General features: G+C 33.3%; 1 protein-coding gene across 1 annotated transcript in view; it reads left to right on the top strand.

Moving 5' to 3' along the window:
* Positions 1 to 13,899, top strand: part of LOC113511494 (neuropilin and tolloid-like protein 1) — a 237,585-nt gene that overhangs the window by 87,659 nt on the left and 136,027 nt on the right. Inside the window, exon 2 of the mRNA XM_052903615.1 lies at positions 791 to 828. The gene's annotated coding sequence lies outside the window, so the exon portion shown is untranslated. The remainder of the gene's footprint in view (positions 1 to 790; positions 829 to 13,899) is intronic.

Here is a 13,899-nt window from a genome sequence, read left to right as displayed (position 1 = left end):
TGACACCCCACCGGGCTAATTTAGTAAAATAGCTAATAAACTTATTAAATATACAAGGGATTCTACTAAATAATTTACTAAAATTCGATAAAACGATTTTGAAACACCGGTAATTAGATATAGCCCTAAAATTAAGTGATTTCAAGGCTTATCTAATTTAGACACTAATCAAACTAATTTATGAATATTGAACCTTATATATATATATATATATATATATATATATATATATATATATATATATATATATATATATATAAAACATACATAAACCTGTACTATATATATTTTTCGAAAATTTATTATTAGATATATTATATAGATTTTCAAATCTATATAACTGAAATATATTAAACTCATTATAACAGATTACCATCGAATCGGGACTCTCGAATGTAATTTTTAATAATGTTTTAAGAAGTACGGTGCTACCCATATCTGGACCATTAAATTTCCTTAGTCGTCTCTTACGACACCCACGGGAAAGGAAGGGGTGGTGTTTTCTATGCCGAAACCACACGGCTAATAAAAAAATTACTAAATTAAATTAAAAATGCTACAGTTAAATCTTTTCAATTTTGAAAACTCCCCATATAAGAGCTTATAAAACAAACTATCATCGCTTGTAACTTGTACCAAACAACCGAAATCTAGGTCGGGGGAGACAGTCTTTATACTTAAAGCTTTATTTATCTCGATTAACGCCAGGTTAAATTTTAACTGAAATACGAAAAAGACCTTTTAATTCAAAGTGAGCGCTCATTGTAACTACCTACGCATTTTGTTGCAGGCTGCTGACGGCTGAGCGAATGCAAAAGGACTCATTTGGTGAGTTCGTGTATTCTCCAGCAAACAAACAATTACTATTCTTTTGTTTCCATTTTTCTTATATCTCTATTTGAATGTTTATGCATACTGTATCTGTATAACCAGTATAATTTATTTTTTTTTATATAAAAATAAAAGAAGAACACGTCACTTTTGTAGACACTGGCCACTTGCACGGAACTAATTAAAAAGTTAATTACTCCTCTTTTTGAAAATGGAATTTTCTTTTGTTTTAATATATATTGTGTTATGCTGGTAGCTGACGCATAATTTCTTTTTAAAACGGGACAAAGAACGCCGTTTTTTTAATGTTGCAAGTAGTAAATTATTATTATTATGTTAGTACCTCTAATTACAAGGTTTAAGTGGTGGGATATGGCGTGAGTTTACTGGGTACAGAGGAATAACATCTGAGTCCTCAGGAATGGCAACGCGTGGGGGGTATCATGGGCGAAACAGTATACTCTGTTATGTCCATGGTACTGCTCATGTCTATAGGCGACGGTAACCACTTTCTATCAGGTGGACCGTCAGCTTGTTGGCCATTCTAAGTTGTATAAAAAAAAACAATAAAATCTATGACAGAAATTTACTTATAAAAAAAAGGTGATTGTAGTTAGGGTAATGTTAGTAATAAATTGACTATATGACAACTATAATATAACCTGACAATGAAAAACCACGATTTTCAGTAAAAAAAGTATTTTTATTTTTTCTACATAATCTCTCTTGAATTCGACGCACTTGATACGGCGTTTCTCTAACATCACTATTCCTTTCCGGAAGTGAGAGTCTGGAAGGTTGTGAAAATATTCTTTTACGGCCCTCTCAACTTCTTTATCGGACTAGAACTACTTTTCGGAAACAAATTTCTTCAAGTTTGGCAATAGATAGAAGTCTGAGGGTGCCAAATCAGGAAAATAGGGGGGATGACCGAGCAAATCGTAACCCGTAATCGTACGAATTTTATGACCGCACGGTATTCAAGTTTATGCATTTTTACGAAAAACATGCACGTCGATTACTATAAAAATTCGTGTAAATAAATAAACTATTTGAGAGAACAAGTTTCCACTTGTCATACGAACTAATGACATATACACTTAGGCAAGAACAATATTTTTTTGCTGATTAGAACGCCATTTCTGTGTCAGGCTGAGAACTTTTCAACTTACCCTCGTATATTCTTTATTTCACTTGTATATTAAATATATATATATATATATATATATGTATATACACTTCTAGTGTAATAACCTGTATTCAAGCATTAGAATTATCATCCATTCGTTCTTTTATTCATTCATTCATCCATTCATTCATTCATTGTTATAAATGTTATGATTATTGCTCTATGTTGTTGTAAATAAGATGTAAAATTGTAGAAAAGCAGTTTTACAAGAGGGAGACTTTGTACAAAAGTCGTTTGCTTGGGTGCCTCTGTCCCATTCTTTTTTTTATACCACTAAGGTGGCAAACAAGCATACGGCTTGTTTGCTACCTTAGTGTCACCTGATGGTAAGCGGTTACCGTAGCCTATGAACGCCTGCATTACCAAAGGTATTACACGCGCGTTGCCGACCCTGAAAAAACCTCTTTACACCCCTTTTACATTCGTGTTTCAACCGTAAAGCAGTTGTGTTTGCATGGCTGTGCTTCGGTTTGAAGGGTGGGATATGGCAGTGAATTTACAGGGTACAGAGCAATAACATCTGAGTCCTCAGGAATAGCAACGCATGAAGAGTATCATGGGCGTAACAGTATACTCTGTAATGTCCATGACACTGCTCGTATCTATAAGCGACGGTTACCACTTTCCATCAGGTGGGCCGTCAGCTTGTTTGCCATTCTAAGTTGTATAAAAAAAAAGTAAAGTAATTTTACTTCCACAAAAAAAAAACTTCGACTTCAATCGCAGTAACCGACCAGTTGTATTGATTTAAAAACCAAGCAACTAAATTCATTTTGATAAAATTTCTATGGGACCAATTTAAAAGTAGATATATCCATTCGATTTTGACTGTGGTCTCCTCATAGAATAAGCTACCCCTTTCTTTCCTGTCGGTGTCGTAAGAGGCGACTAAAGGAGGACGCGGGACGAGCAGCAGCATCCCTCTTACAACATCTCTAAAGCCTGACTGCGGTTGCCAATCCGCTTGCTAAACTTAGCAACTACTGGCAAAACCCCCCATAGGGGAAGGCTTATGTTCAACAGTTGTATTGTATAACATTAATATTGTATTATATTTAATGTCTGTTATATATGTTATAATGCAATATGCTGTTGGTGTTCCTTTAAATAAATAAATAAATAAACAGTGGACAGTTAAAAGGCTAATATGGTGATGATATTTAGATTAAAAAAATAGTTTTCCAAATCGTTTACATGTATGTAAACAATTTGGAAAACTAACGGCCAAGAGGAAAACATCATGTATGGAGAACCTCCACCATTTTTTAAATTATTTAAAAACACATTTTGTATCTTTTCGTGTTCAACCATCAGAATATAATATCAGTTCAAATTCGCATTCTGCGTTGTAACTTAAATTTCCAACCAAATATTTCAAAAAAAGAAACGATAGTACAATGACGACGGCGGATTTATCCCTAAACGGGATTTCTTCCAATCAGCATTAAGTATGAAGTGGGAATTGAGAGTTCCAGTGATTTTTTTTTTTTTCAAAGAGCGTCAGGCAAAGAAACTTCTAAAAAATGCTATGTTAATCTAAATTAAAATCAGCGTTCTCACTGTCGTTGCTATATTTGATGACTTGAAGTATATATATTTACATACATCATCATCATTAAGTTTGAATTTTAGATGAATCTATTTAAATTTATCTTTAAACAGGACTCGAACCTGTTCGTTCTTTATTATTACTATATGTTAACTGTCCACTACTAAACATAGGCCTCCCCCTATTGGGTAATTTTGTTGCCACGCTTGACAAGAGGGTTGGCAACCGCAGTTAGGCTTTGATGATATTTTAACAGGGTCGCTGCTGCCCATCCTTCAACAATTAAGTTTCCTTATTCGCCTCTTACAACATCCAAAGAATAAGAAAGGGCGGTCCATTCTATGCCGGAACCACACTGCTATACTCGCCTATAGTAACGAAAATTTTCAATTTATGGCTAATGATATTGTTTTTTTTTAAAAAACATTTATTTAGGTTGTCTATAAGAGATTGCCCTAACGATAAGACCGACTTTTGTACCTTTATGCGTATTTTTAAATTTGTATTTATGTTACTGTATTTCACTTGAATTTTTCACTTGTTATTATAAATTTTTATTTATGGTTCAATAAAGAGTTAAATAAATAATAAATACATTTAAAAATCCAACCAGATATCAAAATCAAGATTACATTACTCGAAACAATATGCCTACCGCTGTACCACGAGGGTCGTTGAACCGCTTAAAATACGCTGTAAAAATTTTACAAAAGCTTTTGTCATTTGCACCTCACATGTCTAGGCAAACATCGTCATAAGTGGAGCGGCGTTGTAATGACGATAATGTGGATGTTTGACGGATGGTCTGTGTAATGAATCTTAAACGTTTTTTTTAGATTCCTAACTTTTTTTACTAAACCACTAATATTTAGTACTACTATATAAGTATATATGTCTATAGGCAACGGTAACTACTTACCATCAGGTGGGCCATATGCTTGTTTGCCACCTCAGTGGTATAAAAAAGAATATATTTTACAGCGCCATCTAGTGCCAACTAAGAAATTTATATACTATTTATATTAGATTATTAATAAACATACTTACATTAATAGTTTTTGTAAATACATACATAGAAAGAATTTGTTAGATAGAATTTATTTGCATTACTTACAGTAGGTATTCGGTTTTTTTATGCAACTTAGAATGGCAAATAAGCTGACGGCCCACCTGATGGGAAGGGGTAACCGTCGCCTAAAGACATGAGCAGTACTATGGACATAACAGAGTATACTGTTTCACCCATGATACCCCCATGCGTTTCCATTCCTGAGAACTTAGGTGTTATTCCTCCGTACCCAGTAAATTCACGCCATATGCGCCCACCCTTCAAACCGAAACACAGCCATGCAAACACAACTGCTTTACGGTTGAAACACGAATAGGACAGAGGTACCCAAGCAATCGACATTTGTACAAAGTCTCCCTCTAGTTTATAAAGCTACGATTTATCAATTAGTCAATCTTCAAATGTTGGCAGTTGCACACTTAATAATGATAGTGGAATTAAACAACATAATTGTAATCAAATAACCAATGCAATTTCACCGTTACAACACATCTTAAAAGGATGCTAATGATCACGATTTCACCCCATATTATTCCAAACGCCTATAACTTGACACTCTCCCTGCTTAAATGTTATTTGAGTAATTAGCAACAAACGTCTCCTACTTGGCATTGTTTCGAATAATCAACAATGCTCATGGAGTTAATTCCCGCTGTTTACATTTGCATATAAACAAAATTGTTCCAAGCCAAGTGTTCTTGGAAATCAACACATAGTTTTCCATTCAAGATACTTTAAACACCCATTGTAAAACTGTAGCTAAGAGATTGTATAAAAGGACTAATAAATATATATCATTATTATTAAGCCTATTAAAATAAGATGAGAATTTTAGAAATTATTTACTTAATTAATTACAAGCTTTTATCCACGACTTCATCTATATAACTAAGATATAGTCGGTAGCTGAGATAAAATGGATCCTGTATCTTGCTTCTTTCCATATACTATCTGTATTAGGATTTGTATCATACCTAATTAATAATAACTTTTTTTCATTTTTATTAATATTCGTTTTATAACAAACGTTACAGATGTCTCTACTTGCATATTTCATCTTGAAACTTGTTAATCTTTAATTATCTACTTCTCCCCTTTACTCGTCAATTTCTAAAATCAGAATCTCTCAATATTTTTTAAAAAAATCGCCATTCACTTATGACTTGCACCAACCGCAGAAACAATGCGAGTACAGCCGTTTCCCACTTGGTTGTTGTTGCACGAAATCTACAATTAAAGTTAATTTTGCTGTTTTCCTCCACAACTAAACGAGCCATGCTGTTTGTCATTCCAAATTGTAACATGTGAATATAAAAAAAAAAATTAAATGCAACAAATTTAGTTTTTAAATTGTAACATATATTTATGAGGGCTGTTAACAACATAGATATTTACATAATCTGTGGTTAACAAACTGCCACAATGAGAAAAAGTAAAATTAACTTCTATCGGTATAAACATTTCACAAAACAATAAATAAACACAAAAACATGTTTCTTATCCGAATAACACATTCATTATTACATTATTACATTTCTGTTTCACTTTCGTTTCCATTTTAGGTTATTTAGTATTTATACCAGACATTTTTTTTTAATCTGATCAATAAAGAATAAATAATCGATAGAGATAGCATACTACTAGTAGTCGAATTAAACAAAATAAGTATAAGTGATATAAATGATAGATCGATTCTTAATCTAAAGCATTTGCATTATTTAAAAAAAAAAATTTACTAGTTTAGTACGTATTCTTAATACTAGAGGGCGCAGCTCTGACATAAAATATATTGGTGATGAGTAAAACTCTACCATAGAGAAATTCTAGTAGGATTTCTCTATATATATATACATTTTGTCACTATAATATATAACCAATAGTTGCCATGCTTAACAGGCGAGTTGGCAATCGCAGTTAGATTTTTTACATATTTTAAAAGGGACCCTGCAGCCCATCCCTCCACCATAAGCTCACTTATTCGCTTCTTACGACACAGGAAAGGAAGGGGCGGTCCATTCTATGCCGGGGCCTACACGGTGAATTTATTGACCTACCCAAAAACACTAACTTCTTGTTATTGGCAAACGTTACAAATAAATAAAAAAACGCCAATCGCTCATAACTTGCACCGATCACCAGACACAACTGCGTAAATAGCCCAACCGGCATTGTTCCGTTATATCGACCATTTCGTTAGGGTTAACTTGGCCTGTTTACTCGTAGAATTAAAGATTTTATCATCAAACTTTAATACGGAATTCTTTTTTTTTTAATATTTAACTTTTTTTTCGTACGTGTTAATTGTTGTTGGCTGAAAATATTTTGTTATTTATTTTTTAATGAGGTACCCTTAGGCGTGCTGTTTCAGCGCTTTAAAAATTAATCTCTATTTTGCATTTGATGAATAAATGAGATAGAGTAAGTTCCCAGACTGCCAGTTCTACATAAGGAAGAAAATAATATTAAAAAGTTTTTTTTTTATATAAATATAAATGAATATGTAAGATATATGTATAATGTGTCTTTTAAAGTATTTACAATAAAGATTTTTAAAATACAACTGAATACTAGAGGGAGACTTTGTACAAAAGTCGATTGCTTGGGTACCTCTGTCCCATTCGTGTTTCAACCGTGAAGCAGTTGTGTTTGCATGGCTGTGTTTTCGGTTTGAATGGTGGGATATGGCGTGAATTTATAGAGTACAGAGGAATAACACCTGAGTCCTCAGGAATGGCAACGCATGGGGGGTATCATGGGCGAAACAGTATACTCTGTTATGTTCATGCTACTGCTCATGTCTATAGGCGACGGTTATCATTTCCATCAGATGGACCGTCAGCTTGTTTGCCATTCTAAGTTGTATAAAAAAAAACCAATCGTCAATCATCAATCCTTCGAAAAAAAAAGAAAAAAAAAGACTACCAACATTTACTATGTTGGTAGTCTTTTTTTTAATACCACTGAAGTGGTAAATAAGTATATGGCTCATCTGATGGTAAGCGTAAAAATACCTACGACTGAAGCAAAACGTACAATTAAAAGCGAAAGGAAGGAATAAGGAAAAAAGGAAGTTATTTAAAAAAAATTTGTTACTTTTTAAGAAATAAACCCGTATTTTTTATTTAAAGGTGTATTTGTTTAAATAACCGATTTAAATTTCACGTTAGCGTACCTATTCATTAAGAAAACCTTTTAGTTAAACCTACCAATAATATTAAGCCTACTAATTTTCATTTAAACTTATAAAAACCAACACAAAATGTTTGTCATAAATATCACGTCAAGATGGCGTCGCAAGATGGCGGCGACCACATCACTGTAATGGCGGTCGATTTATCAGCCCTCTAAGGACCTGAGAGTGGTCTGTAACTTCATACCTTTGACATTTTTTTTAAGGAAACTTCAGTGAGATAAATTGCGACGAATGATTGGGGTGGCAAAAATTATTCTAAATTTAGACGCTTTTTAGACGTCATATATCATTTTTATTACTGACTAATATAGCAAAATAGGTTTGGACCGTTATTAATAGCTCGTGTAAGTAAAAAAAAAATATTCTGAACCGACTTTAAAAAGAGTAAGGTACTCATTTCTGTTACTTATTAATGTTTGTTACCTCATAACTCCGTGAGATATAAACTGATTTTAAAAAATCCTGTTTTTATCTGAAACTATCACATAGAAATTTCATCAAAATCGATTTATTAATTTAGTTTTTAAGTCAAAATAACAGTTTTCTTTTGTTATTGAACACGATCTGAAGACAGTTTATTTTATCTAAACTAGATACTATCAAGGTTTTTCCAAGAGACTACAGCATGGGGTTCTTCAAAAAAGATCTAAAGAGGTTTCTTCAAGGTCGGCAACGTGCGTGTAATGTCCCTGGTATTACAGACGTTCATAGGCTACGGTAACCGCTTACCATCAGGCGGGGCGTATGCTTGTTTGTCACCACAGTGGTATAAAAAAATACTGTTAGAAATTTGTACTTTTTTAACTTTATCTGTACTAATATTATAAAGCGAAAGGATTTGACTGTTTATTTGTAATGCATAAACTCTAAAACTACTCAATTAATTTTCAAAATTCTTTCTCTTGTAAAAATCTACGTTATCAAAGAGAAACATGTACTTTACACTATTTTCGAAAACTCTAGCTACACGTGCGATCCGCGACGTAACGCTAGTATATAATAAAAATTGTCTAGTAACTCTTGATGCTAGAGGGCGACACTGTCAAGTAGTGGCAGCAACTGTTATTTAAGTTGTATAGTCACTCACAAAATTCTTTAACGAATTTTAAGAAGATATCAGATAGTAACTCTTGATGCTAGAGGGCGACACTGTCAAGTAGTGGTAGCAACTTTAATTTAAATTGTACAGTCACTCACAAAATTCTTTAACGAATTTTAAGAAGATATCAGATAGTAACTCTTGATGCTAGAGGGCGACACCGTCAAGTAGTGGTAGCAACTTTAATTTAAACTGTACAGTCACTCACAAAATTCTTTAACGAATTTTAAGAAGATATCAGATAGTAACTCTTGATGCTAGAGGGCGACACCGTCAAGTAGTGGTAGCAACTTTAATTTAAATTGTACAGTCACTCACAAAATTCTTTAACGAATTTTAAGAAGATATCAGATAGTAACTCTTGATGCTAGAGGGCGACACCGTCAAGTAGTGGTAGCAACTGTAATTTAAATTGTACAGTCACTCACAAAATATTTTAACGAATTTTAAGAAGATATCAGATAGTAACTCTTGATGCTAGAGGGCGACACCGTCAAGTAGTGGTAGCAACTGTAATTTAAATTGTACAGTCACTCACAAAATATTTTAACGAATTTTAAGAAGATATCAGATAGTAACTCTTGATGCTAGAGGGCGACACCGTCAAGTAGTGGTAGCAACTGTAATTTAAATTGTACAGTCACTCACAAAATTCTTTAACGAATTTCACAAAGATATCAGATAAAACTTGTAACGCTGCGGCAAAGTAATCGATGAATATTAATTATAACTAGTGATGTAAAGAATCGCCGAAAATATATATATATATATATTGGCCAATACAGCTACGGATATGGATATTTTCTTAATGGATGATAATGGTATGGTAACCCCACTTGTGCTATCGGTATCCGCTGGCGGGGCACCAGTGAATGATGACAGATGAGGATGAAAGAAGTCAGTTGGCACATTGTAATGAATTCAATAAGGATAAAACGCGATAGTTTCCAATGAGTACCTCGTGGAGGTGGACCTAACTTGGAATATTGCTAGCAATTGGAATAAACATCCCGATTAATAATAATTCCTCAGCATTAAATTCTAGAATCGTGAATACATTACATTTTTAGTCAACTTTAACTACAGCGAAAATTCTTAAAAATTCTAAGTTACTGTTGTGGTTATGGGCGTACTCTATCAAGTTATGAAAAAAGACTAGAAAATTTTAATGTGACTCTCTTATCTACCAGACGGAAACGGATCGACTTACTTACTTTACACAAAATAGTTCATTACCATATTCACTCGGCTCCTCTACTCTCTGCTTTGACCTTCAATATAAAAACTGTAACACGGAGTTATAAAACATTTGCACTCTGCGTTTATAAGAACAATACATCGTATTATAACCCGCTCATCCGTATGTGTCATACTTTGAATGAATTTTCAGCTAAATGTCCTCAAATTAATATCTTTAATTCACGTCTAAACACCTTCAAAAGCATTCTACAAGCAGAATGAACCATCTGAATGAATGGCGCTCCTCCACCGTGCGTTTTTCAAGGCACTTCCACGCACAACTCTTTGGAATCAACTTCCAGCAGCAGTATTTCCGAAGCGATACGACATCATAACCTTCAAGAAAAGAGTATATTCCTTTTTAAAAGGCCGGCAGCACACCTGCAATGCCGTTGTTATTGTGGGTAATCATGGGCAATAGCCCATAGTCACTTACCATCAGGTGAGCCGCATGCTGGTTTGTCCCCTATGTTAAAAAAAACTATCTTGATGCCGTATGATCCTGGCATAGAATGAGCCACCGCTTACTAAATAAACTTTTTCCCGGATATCCGCGTATACGGTTGCGGATATCCGGGGCCCATCACTACACAACTACGCAATACCATAACGGTACGCAATAATGAATAGCCAGATGTTTCCCAATTTTCACTTCCATCCGAAAGTTCTGGTAACAAGTTTAATTATATTCACAAACGCCGCAAGAGTGAGGACATAATCGAGTTATACTCTCTCGTTAAGACTTTGCGTTTAGACTCGGAAAAGGTCTTAAAGGAAAGTTAGGGCTAACTGTTTAGGTATACACAGGGTGCTATCGAAATTATTAGCCGGCCTTCTTTCGGACAGAGTATTCTACAAGGGAAAAGGAATATTTTCCAAAAACACTTTTAATCTTATACCTACTTTAACATCGTACTTACCATGTTTCATACAAATAAATATTCATCCATTCATCATTCAATTATTCTTCATTCATTCATTCATTCATCCTTTCATTCATTCTTTCATTCGTTCTTTCATTCATTTTTTTATTTATTCTTTCATTCAATCTTTCATTCATTCTTTCATTCATTCTTTCATTCATTCTTTCATTCTTCTTTCACTCAATCTTTCATTCTTTCTTTCATTCATTCTTTCATTCTTCTTTCATTCATCCATTCATTTATTTACATAAATCGCCCGTGCAACTGGCAATTTAGTACACGAAATTGAAATTTGTTTATTTTTTAAATGATATATTTTTAATCCTTTAAGGAAAAAAAATTCTGATCAAAATTCATCTGCTCGGGTAATTTTTATCCCACTCGTGATTCTTGCATCAAGCTGTTATGGCTATGTTTGAAGTGTTGGATATAGTAGTAAATTACAGGGTAAGAAGTTATAACACTTATTGTATAGTTTTTTTGTTGTATAACAAATACAAAATATTGTTTTATATAAAAAAAATACATATATATGATCATCAATCAATACTTATAATAAAATCGTAACTGGTTGCTGTCTTTATACGGAAATATATAAGAAAAAATATTATAGGGGGGCTTTATGAACGCAATAGAACGCAAAACAATTATTTTAAGATTTTTTGTCTAATTGACCGTGCGTTTGTGCACACTACTCTCAGAAACGGCTTAACCGATTTGAATGTGGTTTTCACACAAACAATTAGTGTTTGTTTTATTTCAATCGGTTCATAAATAAAAAACTTATATCAATCTGAAGAATCACATATAAAATGGTATAAAATAACCGATCAGTTGAATTGGCTGAAACTTTATGAAGGTATTAGGTATGTAATTATCATTTAAGTATATAATACAAGACCAGATGTATGAAGGGTTCCAATGTGAATGATATACGGGAACAACATAGAAGCGGGCAACGCCGCGGGAGACAGCTAGTATAACATAAAATGATGAAAACTTTTAACAGAATGCTACTGTATCCGGTTACACCCTGTTTATAGTATCAAACTCGCTTTAACCCCCAACTTCGCTCGGGTCTCGCCATCACTTTCATCATTGTTTCTTAATCACCTAAAGGTTGCAATTCATCTTTGCTAAAACGAAAGGGTCTCGCTGCTCTTTGAAAACTCTTAATGGCTGCATCGCAGTTTGGTACAGTCGCAGACACAATATTTATTATTTTAATGATATTGTAATGACAATGTAACTTTTAAAGATTCTCTGTTCCGCATGTGCAGACTGTACAATAGTTGTAATGAATTGGACATTTAAAAAAAAAGTGTCTAAATTTAATTTATAATTGTTCTCATTTTCTATAGTTATTGTATATAATATTGAAACTAGTATAAGCTAACGCTGTGCGTAGCGGGGGGAAAGGGATTGTTAGTAATGGAGACTGAGAATCCCATTGCTAGCAATATACCCGAACAGGTCGACCTCCTCGCGGTTCCCCCTGGAAACTATCATGATTAATTCCTGATGAATTCATCATGATAGGCTAACTGGCCTGTTTTCATTTTCATCTATCACCCTTCACTGGTGCTCCGCCAGCGTATCCCATTAGCATAGACGGGGTTACCATACCAATTTCACCCATGAAAAAAAAAACTGTCCACTACAGAACATACAGAAAGACGTGACCTATTCTATGCCGGGACCACACGGGAAACATATAGACTAATATAAACGACACACATATATTAAATAAATAAATACATACATATAATAAATACTAAATAAAAAAATACATACAAATAATTAACTGTATTAGAAGAGCAAATGTAACAATATATGACTCAAGTAGAGTAACCAGCAAGGTTAAGTTCAAAGAGAAACTAAGAAAAAAGAGAATTAAGTTTATAAATTAGCCTTTTAAACTATTCAAAATCTTTTGTACTCGAATGTACTAAAATAACATTACACTGTAATAAACGACTCCCAGAAGTAGGAAATCCTGAATTAATTTGTTTTTTTTTTTTGTTCAATAAACTCCCATGTGGGTCTCATTTTGACTTTATGACGATTAAAGCAGCCATTTTTCTTTACCAAGAAAAAATTGCATGTGAAATAAGATCTACGTGTAAATAAACGATTCTGAGTTCTAAATTCAAATATTTTAAATGTAGAGGGTCAACGAAATATACTGGTATTTCGATGTCTGCGTTCACGATTCCAGTTCTAAATTCAAATTTTTTCAATACATTGCGTCAACGAAACATCTCGTGGTTCATCAGTGTGTATGCGCGATCCCTATGTACGAGTAGTTCTAAATTCGAATAATTTCAATATAAAGTGTAAACAAAATGTATTAGTATTTCGATGTGTGCGTTCACGATTTGAATTCTAAATTCAAATGTTTTCAGTATGAGGCATCGATAAAACATTTCATCGTTCATTAGTGTGTGTGTTCACGCTTCCAGTTCTAAATTCAAACTTTTTTTTTTAATATAGTGCGTTCATCAAACGTCTCATCATTTATCGTTATGTCTGTATTCGCAACTTTCAGTTCTAAATTTAAATATGATTACAAATTATCCCGTAGCGCATCAGTAGGTATTCATTATTATTTTTTAACACACAACACAAACCCAAGGGGTTTAATTGGTACTAAAAAATCTAGATTTTTTAGTGTATTTATGCATGCTAATTAAATGAAAAAAAAAAAACTTAAAAAAGAAAGAGTTTCTCAATTTGGTTGTTTTTTTATGTTTGTTACCACATATCATCATTTACAAACGAATTTGGAGAATTCTTTTATTTTATCT

Source organism: Galleria mellonella, unplaced genomic scaffold (genome assembly GCF_026898425.1).
Source record: "Galleria mellonella isolate WM207_F2 unplaced genomic scaffold, CSIRO_AGI_GalMel_v1 utg1053, whole genome shotgun sequence".
Lineage (NCBI taxonomy): Eukaryota > Metazoa > Arthropoda > Insecta > Lepidoptera > Pyralidae > Galleria > Galleria mellonella.
Note: the sequence above shows the minus strand (reverse complement) of the source record. Positions and strands in the feature narration are given on the sequence as shown.